Here is a 15082-nt window from a genome sequence, read left to right as displayed (position 1 = left end):
CCACCTGTGTTGTCTCATATTCAGTTGCTTCTGATTAAATATATGTTGGAGACTTTTGTGGTCGGTATATATAATACTTTTGACCCCATATAAATAATGCCTCCAAGTCTTTAATGCAAAAACAACAGCACCCAATTCCAAATCGTGAGTCATATAATTTTTCTCGTGAATCTTCAATTGTCTAGACGCATAAGCAATCACCTTCGTTCGTTGCATTAATACACAACCGAGACCTTGCTTTGATGCGTCACAATAAATCACAAAATCATCATTCCCTTCAGGCAATGACAATATAGGTGCCGTAGTTAGCTTTTTCTTCAATAACTGAAACGCCTTCTCTTGTTCATCCTTCCATTTAAATGTCTTCCCTTTATGCGTTAATGCAGTCAAGGGTTTTGCTATTTTGGAGAAATCTTAGATGAATCTTCTGTAGTAACCAGCCAATCCTAAAAATTGACGTATATGCTTCGGAGTTTTTGGGGTTTCCCACTTTTCAACGGTTTCGATCTTTGCCGGGTCCACCTGGATACCTTCTTTGTTCACTATGTGACCGAGGAATTGAACTTCTTCCAACCAAAATGCATACTTTGAAAACTTAGCGTACAGTTTTTCTTTCCTCAATACTTCTAGCACTTTTCTCAAATGTTCTTCGTGCTCTTGATCATTCTTTGAGTAAATAAGTATGTCATCGATGAAAATAATGACAAACTTGTCAAGATATGGCCCACACACTCGGTTCATAAGGTCCATGAACACAGCTGGTGCGTTAGTTAATCCAAACGGCATAACCATAAACTCGTAATGACCATAACGCGTCCTAAAAGCAGTTTTTGGAATATCATCCTCCTTTACTCGCATTTGATGATATCCAGAACGTAAATCGATTTTCGAATAAACCGACGAGCCTTCTAGTTGATCAAATAAGTCGTCAATTCTCAGCAGTGGATAACGGTTTTTGATGGTAAGTTTATTCAACTCTCTGTAGTCAATACACAACCTAAATGTACCATCCTTCTTCTTGACAAATAAAACAGGAGCTCCCCATGGTGATGTGCTTGGTCGAATGAAACCACGTTCTAATAGTTCTTCCAGTTGGCTTTGCAGTTCTTTCATTTCGCTAGGTGCGAGTCTGTATGGAGCATGAGCTATTGGTGCAGCTCCTGGTACAAGATCTATTTTAATTCAACAGATCGATGTGGAGGTAGTCCCGGTAATTCTTTCAGAAATACATCGGGAAATTCTTTTACGACAGGAACATCATTGATGCTCTTTTCTTCAGTTTGTACTTTCTCGACGTGTGCTAGAACAGTATAGCAACCTTTTCTTATTAGTTTTTGTGCCTTCAAATTACTAATAAGATGTAGCTTCGTGTTGCCCTTTTCTCCGTACACCATTAAGGGTTCTCCTTCTTCTCGTACAATGCGAATTGCATTTTTGTAACATACGATCTCTGCTTTCATCTCCTTCAGCCAGTCCATGCCAACTATTACATCAAAACTCCCTAACTCTACTTGTATCAAATCAATCTTAAATATTTCGATACCCAGTTTAATTTCTCGATTCCGGCATATATAATATGCTGAAATTAATTTACCGTTTGCTAATTCGAGTAAAAATTTACTATCCAACTGCGTCAATGGACAACTTAATTTAGCATAAAAATCTCTACTCATATAGCTTCTATCCGCACCCGAATCAAATAAAACGTAAGCAGATTTATTGTCAATAAGAAACGTACCCGTAACAAGCTCCAGGTCTTCCTGTGCCTCTGCTGCATTAATATTGAAAACTCTTCCGCGGCCTTGTTCATTCGTGTTCTCCTGGTTCGGGCAATTTCTAATAATGTGGCCTATTTTTCCACATTTATAACAAACTACATTGGCATAACTTGCTCCGACACTACTTGCTCCGCCATTACTCGTTCCGACACCATTTGTTCCTTTCGTTCTGTTAACCCCTGGTCCGTAGACCTCACACTTCACCGCGCCATGACCATTTCTTTTACACTTGTTGCAAAATTTGGTGCAGAACCACGAGTGATACTTTTCACACCTTTGGCATAGCTGCTTCTGATTGTTGTTGTTGTCGCGGTTGTTATTGTTGTTGGGATGATTGTTGTAGTTGTTGTTGTTGTGCCATTTGTTGTAGTTGCGATTGATGTTGCGATTGTTGGGATAGTTGTTGTTGTATTGGTGACTCTTATCACCGTTTTCCTCCTACTTTATTTTGACTAGCTTCACGTTGGCCTCTTCGGCCGCCTGTTCTTTAATTCTTCCCTCAATCTGGTTCACTAGTTTGTGAGCCATTCTACATGCCTTTTGTATGGAGGCAAGCTCGTGTGAACTTATATCTTCTTGGATTCTCTCGGTAACCCTTTCACAAATGCGTCGATCTTTTCTTCCTCATCTTCGAACGCTCTCGAACACAATAGGCACAATTCTGTGAATCGTCTTTCGTACGAAGTAATATCGAATCCCTGTGTTCGTAACCCTCTAAGTTTTGACTTGAGCTTATTGACCTCGGTTCTGAGACGGTACTTCTCATTCATCAAGTGCTTGAATGCTGACCACGGTAGCGCGTAAGCAGCATCTTGTCCCACTTGCTCTAGATAGGTATTCCACCATGTTAACGCAATACCTGTGAAGGTATGCGTAGCGTACTTCACTTTGTCTCCTTCAGCACACTTACTTATGGCAAACGCCGATTCAACTTTCTCGGTCCACCGTTTCAATCCGATTGGTCCTTCGATCCCATCAAATTCTGAAGGTTTGCAGGCAGTGAATTCCTTGTAGGAGCATCCTACACGATTTCTTGCGCCGTTAGCTATATTGCTAGATTCAGAGTTATTGTTGGTATGTAGCGCGACCTGTACTGCGGCTATGTTTGAAGCAAGAAATTCCTCTTCGCTCATATTCAAGGTGTGTCGAGTAGTCGGTGCCATTTCCTTTAAAATAGTCAAATGAAACAAGTTAATCATACAGAATATTAAGAGTAGTCAATAGTATCTCGTAGCATAATATGAACTCATTTATAAAAGCTTTTTCTTCATATTAGCGTTTTATAAGTTTAAATTCGGGTACTACCTACACGTTAAGTTCATACTTAGTAGCTAATATACAATTCAACTACTACAATTCCATATGAAAAACTGATTATAATAATATATCACATACAAATATTCTTCAAACTTACAACTTCGCTATATTACATATAACATGAAATATAGTACACTATGATACAGGACAGTTTTGAAGATAAATATAATTAATACGCAAGTTGTTCAACAAAGGAAATAAAGACACGTAATTCATAAGTCCAGAAACAAGTCATGCATTCTGGTTTTACTAAGACGACTTCCCATCCTTGGTCTTATGGAAAATAACCGTTATGACCATTGGCTAGGCAGCATGTTGTAATGTCGTCAAAAGGACGAGGGTTTCATAATGTCCAACAGCCCCGTAATAATCTAAAAACCTTGTTTCTCACCTCAACTACTGAATTCGTCACTTGTGGAAAATTTTTATTTAAAAGCTGCAATCCGATGTTCTTTTTCTCACTTTGGTAAGAAGAGAACATCACTAACCCGTAAGCATAACATGCTTCTTTATGTTGCATGTTAGAAGCTCTTTCTAATTCACAAAATCCTATGTTGGGATATGTTGAGTCAAAATAGGTTCGTAACCCGTAGCGTAAAATTGCATTTGGGTTCCCCGCATCTAACGCTTTAAAGAAAACACGGCGTAACTTAAAGTCTCTCCAATATGATATACCCCACCTATCAAAGGAAAGCCTTTTATAAACTAAGGCATTTCTGGAAAGTCTTTCAAATGTTTGACAAGTTAATTTCACCATAACTAAATGTGCTGATGAATTTTGACCGACTCTAGACAAGATTTCCTCAATCATATCCTCTGGTAGGTCTTCTAAAATATTCGGTTGTCTACCCTTAACCTCCATTTTGTTTTTATACTATAAAATAGACAAGGATTAGATTCGTAATAACAAACAATACAAGCAATTTTTACATAGAACATAAAAGTACAAGCACACTACAATACATTTATTACACAACATGCTCACACCCCTCTAATCTGAATCACTGGTTTCTTCTTCTTCGGACTTGGTTCTTTTTCCTAATTTTCTAGGGATATATGATGTTCCTCTAATACGAGCCGTCGTTTTCCACATTGGTTTAGAAAAACCTGGTGGTTTAGAGGTTCCCGGGTTATTGTCACGATATTGAAAATACGGGTGTTGACGGTACATATAAAGTTCATCGGGGTAGGAATCAGATTTCTCTATTTTGATGCCTTTTTCCTTATTATTTTCTTTTGCCTCATTAAATTGGGTCGGGGTAATTTCTATAACATCATCGGAATCCTCATCAGGATCCGATTCATCGAAAAATTGGTAATTTTCCCAATATTTTGCTTCCTTAGCGGAAACACCATTGACCATTATTAACTTTGGTCCATTAGTTGAGGATTTTCTTTTGTTTGACCGGTTTTCTGTGGTTCCTACTATTCCCCACTCCGGAACCTCTTCTTCTTCCGGTTCCTCTTCTTCTGGTTCCTCTTCTTCCAGTTCCTCTTCTTCCGATTTCGTTTCCTCTTCTTCCGGTTCTTCGGGAACTTGTGAATCTTGCCAATATATATTCGACTCTTCGTTATTATTAGGTGAGTCAATGGGATTTGTGCTAGAGGTAGACATCTATCACACAATATCAAACATGTTAAGAGATTAATATATCACATAATATTTACATGTTAATAATATATAGTTTCCAACAAAAATGTTAAGCAATCATTTTTAAAGAAAACACGGTCGAAGTCCAGACTCACTAATGCATCCTAACAAACTCGATAAGACACACTAATGCAAATTTTCTGGTTCTCTAAGACCAACGCTCGGATGCCAACTGAAATGTCCCGTTCATATTGATTATAAACGTTCCATATTAATTGATTTCGTTGCGAGGTTTTGACCTCAATATGAGACCACAAGATTTCATATTTCAATACACATCCCATACATAGAGATAAAAATCATTCATATGGTGAACACCTAGTAACTGACATTAACAAGATGCATATATAAGAATATCCCCATCATTCCGGGACACCCTTCGGATATGATATAAATTTCGAAGTACTAAAGCATCCGGTACTTTGGATGGAGTTTGTTAGGCCCAATAGATCTATCTTTAGGATTCGTGTCAATTAGGGTGTCTGTTCCCTAATTCTTAGATTACCAGACTTAATAAAAAGGGGCATATTCGATTTCGATAATTCAACCATAGAATGTAGTTTCACATACTTGTGTCAATTTTGTAAATCATTTATAAAACCTGCATGTATTCTCATCCCAAAAATATTAGATTTTAAAAGTGGGACTATAACTCACTTTCACAGATATTTCCTTCCTCGAAAATAAGACTTGGCCACGGATCGATTCACGAACCTATACAAATATGTACATATATATCAAAGTATGATCAAAATATAATTACAACCATTTTTATTATGTTTTAAAGATTTGAGTATATTAAGTCAGCTGTCCTCGTTAATAACCTACAACTAGTTGTCCACAGTTAGATGTACAGAAATAAATCGATATATATTATCTTGAATCAATCCACAACCCATTGTATACATGTCTCAGGCTAGATCACAACTCAAAGTATATATATTTTTGGAATCAACCTCAACCCTGTATAGCTAACTCCAACATTACTGCATATAGAGTGTCTATGGTTGTTCCAAATAATATATATACATGGGTCGATATGATATGTCAAAACATTTGCATACGTGTCTATGGTATCCCAAGATTACATAATATATTAGAATACATGTATAATACAATATAAGTTAGCTAGGATATGATTTGTATAGATTTGTTAAACATTTCCCGTAGCTAAAAAGATCAAAAATATCCAATCTTGTTTTACCCATAACTTCTTCATTTTAAATCTGTTTTGAGTGAATAAAATTGCTATGGTCTCATATTGAACTATAATTTAAGAATCCAAATAGAAAAAGTATAGGTTTATAGTCAGAAATTTAAGTTACATGTCAATTACTAAAGAGGTAGTCATTTCCGTCGAAAGAACGACATCTTGATGACCATTTTGAAAAACATACTTTCACTTTGAGTTTAACCAAGATTTTTGGATATAGTTTCATGTTCATATGAAAAATCATTTTCCCAGAAGAAAAACTTTTAAATCAAAGTTTATCATAGTTTTTAATTATCCAAACCAAAACAGCCCCCGGTTTCACTACGACGGCGTATATCCGATTTTATGGTGTTCATCGTGTTTCCAGGTTTTAAATCATTAAGTTAACATATAATATAGATATAGAACATGTGTTTAGTTGATTTTAAAAGTCAAGTTAGAAGGATTAACTTTTGTTTGCGAAAAAGTTTAGAATTAACTAAACTATGTTCTAGTGATTACAAGTTTAAACCTTCGAATAAGATAGTTTTATATGTATGAATCGAATGATGTTATGAACATCATTACTACCTCAAGTTTTCTGGATAAAACTACTGGAAATGAGAAAAATAGATCTAGCTTCAAAGGATCCTTGGATGGCTTGAAAGTTCTTGAAGCAGAATCATGACACGAAAACAGTTCAAGTAAGATTTTCACTCGAAATAAGATTGTTATAGTTGTAGAAATTGAATCAAAGTTTGAATATGAATATTACCTTGAATTAGAAAGATAACCTACTATAAATAACAAAGGTTCCTTGATCTTAGATGATTACTTGGAATGGATTAGAAACCTTGGAAGTAGACTTGCAAACTTGGAAGTATTCTTGATTTTTATGAAACTATACTTATGGAATTTATGAAGAACACTTAGAACTTGAAGATGGAACTTGAGAGAGATCAATTATATGAAGAAAATGGAAGAATGAAAGTGTTTGTAGGTGTTTTTGGTCGTTGGTATATGGATTAGATATAAAGGATATGTAATTTTGTTTTCATGTAAATAAGTCATGAATGATTACCAATATTTTTGTAATTTTATGAGATATTTCATGCTAGTTGCCAAATGATGGTTCCCACATATGTTAGGTGAATCACATGGGCTGCTAAGAGATGATCATTAGAGTGTATATACTAATAGTACATACATCTAAAATATGTGTATTGTACGAGTACGAATACGGGTTCATACGAGTAGAATTGTTGATGAAACTGAACGGGGATGTAATTGTAAGCATTTTTGTTAAGTAGAAGTACTTTGATATGTGTCTTGAAGTCTTTCAAAAGTGTAAGAATACATATCAAAACACAACATTTATATACATTATAATGGAGTCGTTAAGTCTTCGTTAGTCGTTACATGTAAGTGTTGTTTTGAAACCTTTAAGTTAACGATCTCAATTAATGTTGTTAACCCAATATTTATTATATCAAATGAGATGTTAAATTATTATATTATCATGATATTATGATGTATGAATATCTCTTAATATGATATATACATTAAAATATCGTTACAACGATAATCGTTACATATAAGTCTCGTTTCGTAATTCTTGAGTTAGTAGTCTTGTTTTTATATATGTAGTTCATTGTTAACACACTTAATGATATATTTAAATATCATTTTATCATGTTAAATATAGTGTATCAATATCTTCATATGATACATATGTATTTAGTAGACGTTATCATAACGATAATCGTTATATATATCATTTCGAGTTTCTTAACTTAGTAATCTCATTTCTTATGTATATCACACATTGTTAATATACTTAGTGAGATACTTACTCATCATAATCTCATGTCAACCATATATATATGTCTACATATACCACAACATGTAGTTTTTACAAATTTGTAACGTTCGTGAATCGCCGGTCAACTTGGGTGATCAATTGTCTATATGAAACTTATTTCATTTAATCAAGTCTTAACAAGTTTGATTGCTTAACACGTTGGAAACATTTAGTCATGTAAATAAAAATCTCAATTAATATATATAAACATGGAAAAGTTCGGGTCACTACAGACCTTACAACAGAGACCCGTAATAATATCATAATCCTTAAGGGACTCAGTAAATATCTTTTAATTCAATCGTTTAGCATAATCTTTTAACTTCATAGTTAAATATATCAATCAGATAATCATACCAATATGTTTAATGCACAGTATCGTTTACTTAACACTTTGTTACGTTTTCAAGTTATAGTATATGTATCTATTTACATATAATTGTTCGCGAATCGTTGAGAACAATCGAGGGGTAATTGAATAGTTCAAGATTTTGAGATTCAACTTCATAGACTTTACTTATTGTGTCGAAAACATTAAAGATTAAGTTTAAATTTGATCAGAAATTTCCGGGTCATCACAATTGGTATACACGGTTTGTAATATATGTGTTGTTGTCAGGCTTTATATTTTCCCTTATATTTAGGAGCTCAATGCTTTCGTTTTTCCTTCCCGACTTCAAGTCAAGCGAATAATGGTCCAGAATTCATAGCTATACATTTCGGAATGAACATAGTTAATGTTCTAAGAAAGAAATTGTAATGGCACGATCTTGATTTGTCAAATTACTAGAATATCTGGAAAAGACCGAATCATCAAGAAAAGTATTTTCTTGATATATTTAGAGATTAAATAGAATAAAAGAGTTATGTAACATGGTTCATGATGAGGGTATGATCTGTGAACCTTTGTCACGTTCCATTAGAAACTCAACATGACTTACTGTAATATAATCACGTTGATAAAGTGTCATTATATTATACTAACTCATGCTTCAGTTCCCAACATTACTTCAAAACATCCATTTTTTCGAATTTTTCAGATTTTAGAAACTAAAATAGTTTATTTTATGATGTAACACAGATAGCGTGAAGAGGTAATGATTTCAGATAAGAATGGTTTCGAAAAATATCTTCAGAAATATGGAGGATATTTATAATGGGAGATACTATGATATCTTAGAATATTTAAGATAAGATGATGATGAAGAATATTATCCGTAAAGGTTTTAGAGTAAGGAGCAAGGTATTCGCTAATGATTTCAGCAGACACTGAATTATTTGGATTCTTTGAAGGTAGATTTAGTCTTTGTGATTTATCCACAGCCTCCTTCATGGTCTGCTCAATCCGTTTTTCAGTTCCAAACCTTATCTTTTTCTCAGCTTTACCACCATACTATTCTTTATCATCAAACTTTTGACTGTTAATGTCGTTTACCGTTTTTGCTGCTTTATCAGCATTGTCCTAATTTCAGAGAACTAGTTCATAGTTTGGAATGTTTTTCAGAAACTTCACCTTCGAAGTATGTAAGTCTAGAAGATAGATGTTATCTATATATAACTGTTGTCGTAGAAAATGCTGCGAGATTCAAAATACTGATTGCTAATTCCTAGTAGTTGGTATGGCAATTACCGTTATAAGATGTGGATGAGTACATGATAGGGTTTCAATGAGTATAAGGATTTTTCGAAAGGTCAAGGATTAATAAAGTTGTTGATAAATTTACTGCTAATGTGGTGGAACATGAAAGGTTCCCCAGTAACAAGAACGTATATGTCAAGGTTATAATAAGGTTAATCTGAAAAGTCAAAGTTGACTGGTTGAAAGTGTGGTAAAACTGGATAATTTGAAAAGGGATTGCAATATTATTTTCAGTAATAATAATGCTAAAGGATCTTTCACATTTTGGAAGTCAAAGTATAGCTTTGAAAGATGTCAAGATCTAAGAATGATGTCACCCGTTAAATCTTGACTTGGATTCTGATCCGTTAATATCAGAATATGTAATTGAATTTGTATGGAAACGATTGTATATCGCTGTGAGCATAGTTAATAATTTTTTTAAATCAAAGTTGAAGAATGTACAGTATAACATATTAATTGTGAACTTATATATTTCCCGGGAATTACCTACCCGTTAAAGATTTCACAAGTAATATTTTGTACAAAAGAATTTTCATTACAGTCTTTATGAAAATATATGTATGCATATTTTTTCAGATGTAATACGGATTTAATGAGTTAATATCATATTAAGCTCATTTGATTTTCGGCTTGACTTAGAAATGATTAATCTCTAAAACATTAAAGATTACATAATCTTTGCGGAGTTTTTCACTAATGAAATCAACACTTCATTATTTATTCTTATTGATATTCCTCGATGAAGGATGTTGGTGCTCGTGGAATTTTTGTGAACCTTACAAGGCACAGATGATGTTTTCTGGAAAGTTTCGAGTATATCGAAATTGAAAATGTAAAATCAATTATGTAATTGATTAATACACTTGGTTTATTATGAAATGGAATTAATTGGGTTGAAACAGAGATTGTAGTTAACAATGGTTAAGTGGTTAAGGAATGATGTACATCATTGCATATTAGTAATATGAACTAACCGAGTAGTACCTACCAGTTAAGATTCACATGTAATAGCTTAGTACGAAAAGATTTATTTTGATTCATATATATTAAATATACATAAAATTTCTTCAGGGGAAATGAGTTAATACTTCATCGGTTATTGCTGCTGGTATTTCTTGGTAACTACGGTGCGTATGACGTTGATGCTCGTGAAACAGATTGTGAAGTTGAGGTTTGTGATGCAGATGTTGTTGGTGGTGGTAATGGTACTGTTGGTGTTGTTGTCGATGGTACTGTTGATTCCGATGATGCTGCTGGTTCTTGTAACCTTTGCACCATATTCTCCAAAGCCACTACCCGAGCGCAAAGCTCGTTGACTTCTTCTACTACACCGGGATGATTGGCGGTTCGGACGAGCGGATGAATAAGATCCAGAATTTGAGATAGTATATTATCGTGACGAGATACTCTGTAAATGAGAGAGAAAATGGTGTCTCGAACAGGTTCGCCGGTAAGTGCTTCAGGTTCTTCGCAAAGAGGGCAATGTGGTGGATGGAAGGGATCACCTTCTTCTTGTCTCCAATGATTAAGTAGACTACGAACCCATTCCCAATTCATCCAGAATAGATGATGGCTAATTGGTTGATCCATTCCGGTTACACTGTCTTCGGAATTCAGGTGAATATCCATAGCGGAATAGCTGTCAGAGTTTAAGAAATTTGAACTAGATACGGGATCCATCTTGTATAATTAGGGAGATGATTTTTGATTTGAATTAGATTATAGAATTTAGTTTGGTATTCTTCAATACATAATTTACATATGTATATATAATACCAAATTCCATAAATCACGGAGAAATTTTCGGAACATGTCAGGAAAAGTTTACAGTAACAGATACGCTAAGATATGAATTTTTGTCTATACACTATTTATGCAATAAATGCAGGAAAACGTGTCTAGACTTAAGAATGATAAGCATGTAATTTCTGACAAGAAATGATAGGCAAAACTTTTAACATGCAGACACGGTCAAAGTCCAGACTTACTAATGCATCCTAACAACTATCAGTTAGACACACTCATGCAAGACCTGGTTCACTAGGACCAACTCTCTGATACCAACTATGACGATCGCTCCAAATCCATATGGACGAACACATCATTCGTCGATTTCATTGCGAGGTATTTGACCTCTATATGATACGTTTTGTAAACATTGCATTCTTTTGAAAAGGCACACCATAAATGAATATTTAAATCAAAGGTTTTCGACATCTGCTAATTTCTACATATAGACAATCACCGTAAATAATAGTTTACAATAGTAATTCCGTTGACAATGCAGTCTAAATAAGATACATGGTGATGATTTGGTGAATGCAACGTTTCCTTGATAAAATATGCCATGTAAGACTCCATGCACATAGCTTGTCTAACATATAAGCAAACAGCGGAAGACTTCTAGGGAACCTGAGAATAAACATGCTAACAAGTGTCAACACAAAGGTTGGTAAGTTCATAGTTTTAGTGTTTCGCGTAATCTGTATATAAAGGTGGATCACAAAATTTCAGTTGTTTCATCCGAAACGTTTATCAAAATATTCTACCAAATTGAGCACCCTGGTAACTAAACTTAACGTATATATAATTTGTACCCTTTGTATAATCATCTTAATAATACACGCAAACCAACGTGTATGCTTCTCAAATAGCATACGTCCGTTAAAAGGCTAGTGCTCTAGCTCGGACGGGGATGTCAAGCCCTATGGATCCATATACTGTTATTCGCGCCCACCAGTCCATATCCTATGTACTGAAAGCTACTAGTCACCAAAGCTAAGGGATTTTCGGTTCAAACTCAGTGTAGAATTTAGTATGTACTTGTATCCATTGCGTTTAAAATAAATTGCATGTATTCTCAGCCCAAAAATATAGATTGCAAAAGCAATTAAAAAGGGAGCAATGAAACTCACCTTAGCAGCATATAAAGTGGTTCACCAAAATGTGACCGAAACTCGGATTACCAAATAACCGTAGATCTCAACCTAGAGAACATATGTTGGTCAATAAATGTTTATCAAGCTAGGTTAGGCCATAGTGTATCACAATCCTAATGCTCGAGATTGACATACAAAAGTTATCAAAAGTCATTTCAAAAAGTCAACCTGACCCAATATGATCTTTTAAACTCTATACTATAGTTTGAATGATCATGGTAATCAAAAATAGTTTAACATTTCACATGGTTTTCCAATACTTGAATAATTAGACTATAGTTTTATAAAGCTTTAAAATATGATAAAACAGTCAATTTTGACAATTGTTCAACAAATCGAGACGTGCCTTATATAGAAATTCATTTACTCGATTAGTAATATTTGAAAATCCAAATTATCAATCTTATAAACTAGTTGTTTAAATATCAATTGCAGATTCAAAAGCAATTTTAATTAATGTTAATCATAATTCAGTTGTCCATATCTTTTAATTCGTTCATCGAAATTACGCGATCTCTAAATGAAAAGTTATTGATTTTTCGCCAGCTTTCCAAAAACATGCATATCATATACCTTATATCAGTAATATATGTATTAAATTCGTGATCTATCATAAACTATTTAACGACAAAATTAATCGTACTAGCATGCATAATCCTATATACTTGAGCACTAGTCAGGGATACACTATTAATATATAATAGATAAGATATAAATGCTTACGTATCAATATTGTGATTCAATATTGTAGGAAAGTACGTAGACGCAACGGAGATGATAAATACTAGTTTAACTCACGAGCAAAACCCTTGAACAATACCCAAAACCTCCTTAGTAATAACCCATAGTTTCCTTAGCTCTATCCTGCTTGAAAACCCATTTTGAAAGTGACACGCTCATGACCTCGGCGTAGTATTTTATGTATAATACTAATAATAATACAAATACTACTAATAATAATAAGATTAATAATAATATTAATCTTAATAATAATAATAATAATAATAATAATAATAATAATAATAATAATAATAATAATAATAATAATAATAATAATAATAATAATAATAATAATAATAATAATAATAATAATAATAATAATAATACAGAGGGAGTAGTATATGTGTAAGAAAAACTTGAGCAGAAACTGGCCTTTTATAGGCAACTTTTTGGAATCTGATGCCCATGCGATCGCATGGGTTTTTAGTGTATTTTCCATGCGATCGTATGGCCGCCTGATCCAGCTCAAAATGTTTTTGTTTGCTAGTTCGTCGACATATTTAAATATAATATATATAATTTATATAATTTAAATAATTAATTATATATTATATTAAATTCATGTGCATTGTTAACTTGTAATTTTCGTTCCGATGACTCGTACAATGTCACTCGACTTATGTCCCGGTTCTGGTTTCTCGAACACATTTTCATACGCTTAGAAAACTTGCAATTTACGTTTTGTGACTCGTACCTTTGTCAAAATATAGTCTTAAATTATCAATAAACTATATCATTCAAAGTGTATCTTAAACTTTCGAGTGTTTTGGTCATTTACTTCTATAAATCATTGTCTCGCTATTTGTTAATATATATATATATATATATATATATATATATATATATATATATATATATATATATATATATATATATAATAACAAATCGTTTTATGACCAAGTTAATATATATTTTCAACATTCATAAACAAGTTTTAAATATACGTCGCAAGTTATTCATACAATTAATATTCCAACTTATCATATATATTCAAATAAATATTTAAACCAATAATTTTAATGTACGGTATCAAACAATTAATACATTGTTATGTTTTCAAGTTATAGTATATATATATATATATATATGTATCTATATACATATAATTGTTCGCAAATCATCGAGAACAACCGAAAGGTATTTGAATATATACATATCTGTTCACACATAATTGTTCGTGAATCGTCGGGCATGGTCAAAGGGTAATTGATTACATGAACACAGTTCAAAGTTTTTGAGATTTCAACAATACAGACTTTTCTTATCGTGTCGGAACATATAAAGATTAAGATTAAATTCAGTCGGAAATTTTCGGGTTGTCACAGTACCTACCCGTTAAAGAAATTTCGTCCCGAAATTTGATTGGAATGGTCATGGCTGACAATAAGTATGTTTTCATGACGTATACGAGCTGAAAATTAGAGTTTTATCATCAGCGAGTAATTTGGATAAAACAACTCGATTATGTAAAGAGTAAAAGTGAAGCTATCACAAAAAAATGAAATGAGAAAAGTAAGTTTCGTCATATCTTTTGGCGTAGATGGGTTGATTTCCGGAGTTCAAGAGATTTGGAGAAAATCTTCGTAATAAGATTTGATTCTTCAGTAATTAAGGAAATTAGGATCCGCTTTAAATGTGATCATCTGTTTTGATTGCTCTGTAGGATATTTTACTATAAATCCACCCCCTTCGTTTCCTTACAACTCACACCTTCTATTCTTTCTCCCTCGACTCATACTTTAAAGCATTCGTCAATATGCTTCATCAAGTTCTGACTCTTGATATACTCCTAACTTTCATATCTATCGTTCTTCTTTTTTATCTGCCACTGGAGGAATCTATTCACTTCTATTATACTCTTGGTTTTATAGTGTTTTTAGTTCTCCCATGTCTTTACGTTGCAATACTTATTGATATACACG

The sequence above is a fragment of the Rutidosis leptorrhynchoides genome, chromosome 4 (genome assembly GCF_046630445.1).
Source record: "Rutidosis leptorrhynchoides isolate AG116_Rl617_1_P2 chromosome 4, CSIRO_AGI_Rlap_v1, whole genome shotgun sequence".
Taxonomy (NCBI): domain Eukaryota; kingdom Viridiplantae; phylum Streptophyta; class Magnoliopsida; order Asterales; family Asteraceae; genus Rutidosis; species Rutidosis leptorrhynchoides.
This window is presented reverse-complemented; position numbering follows the sequence as displayed.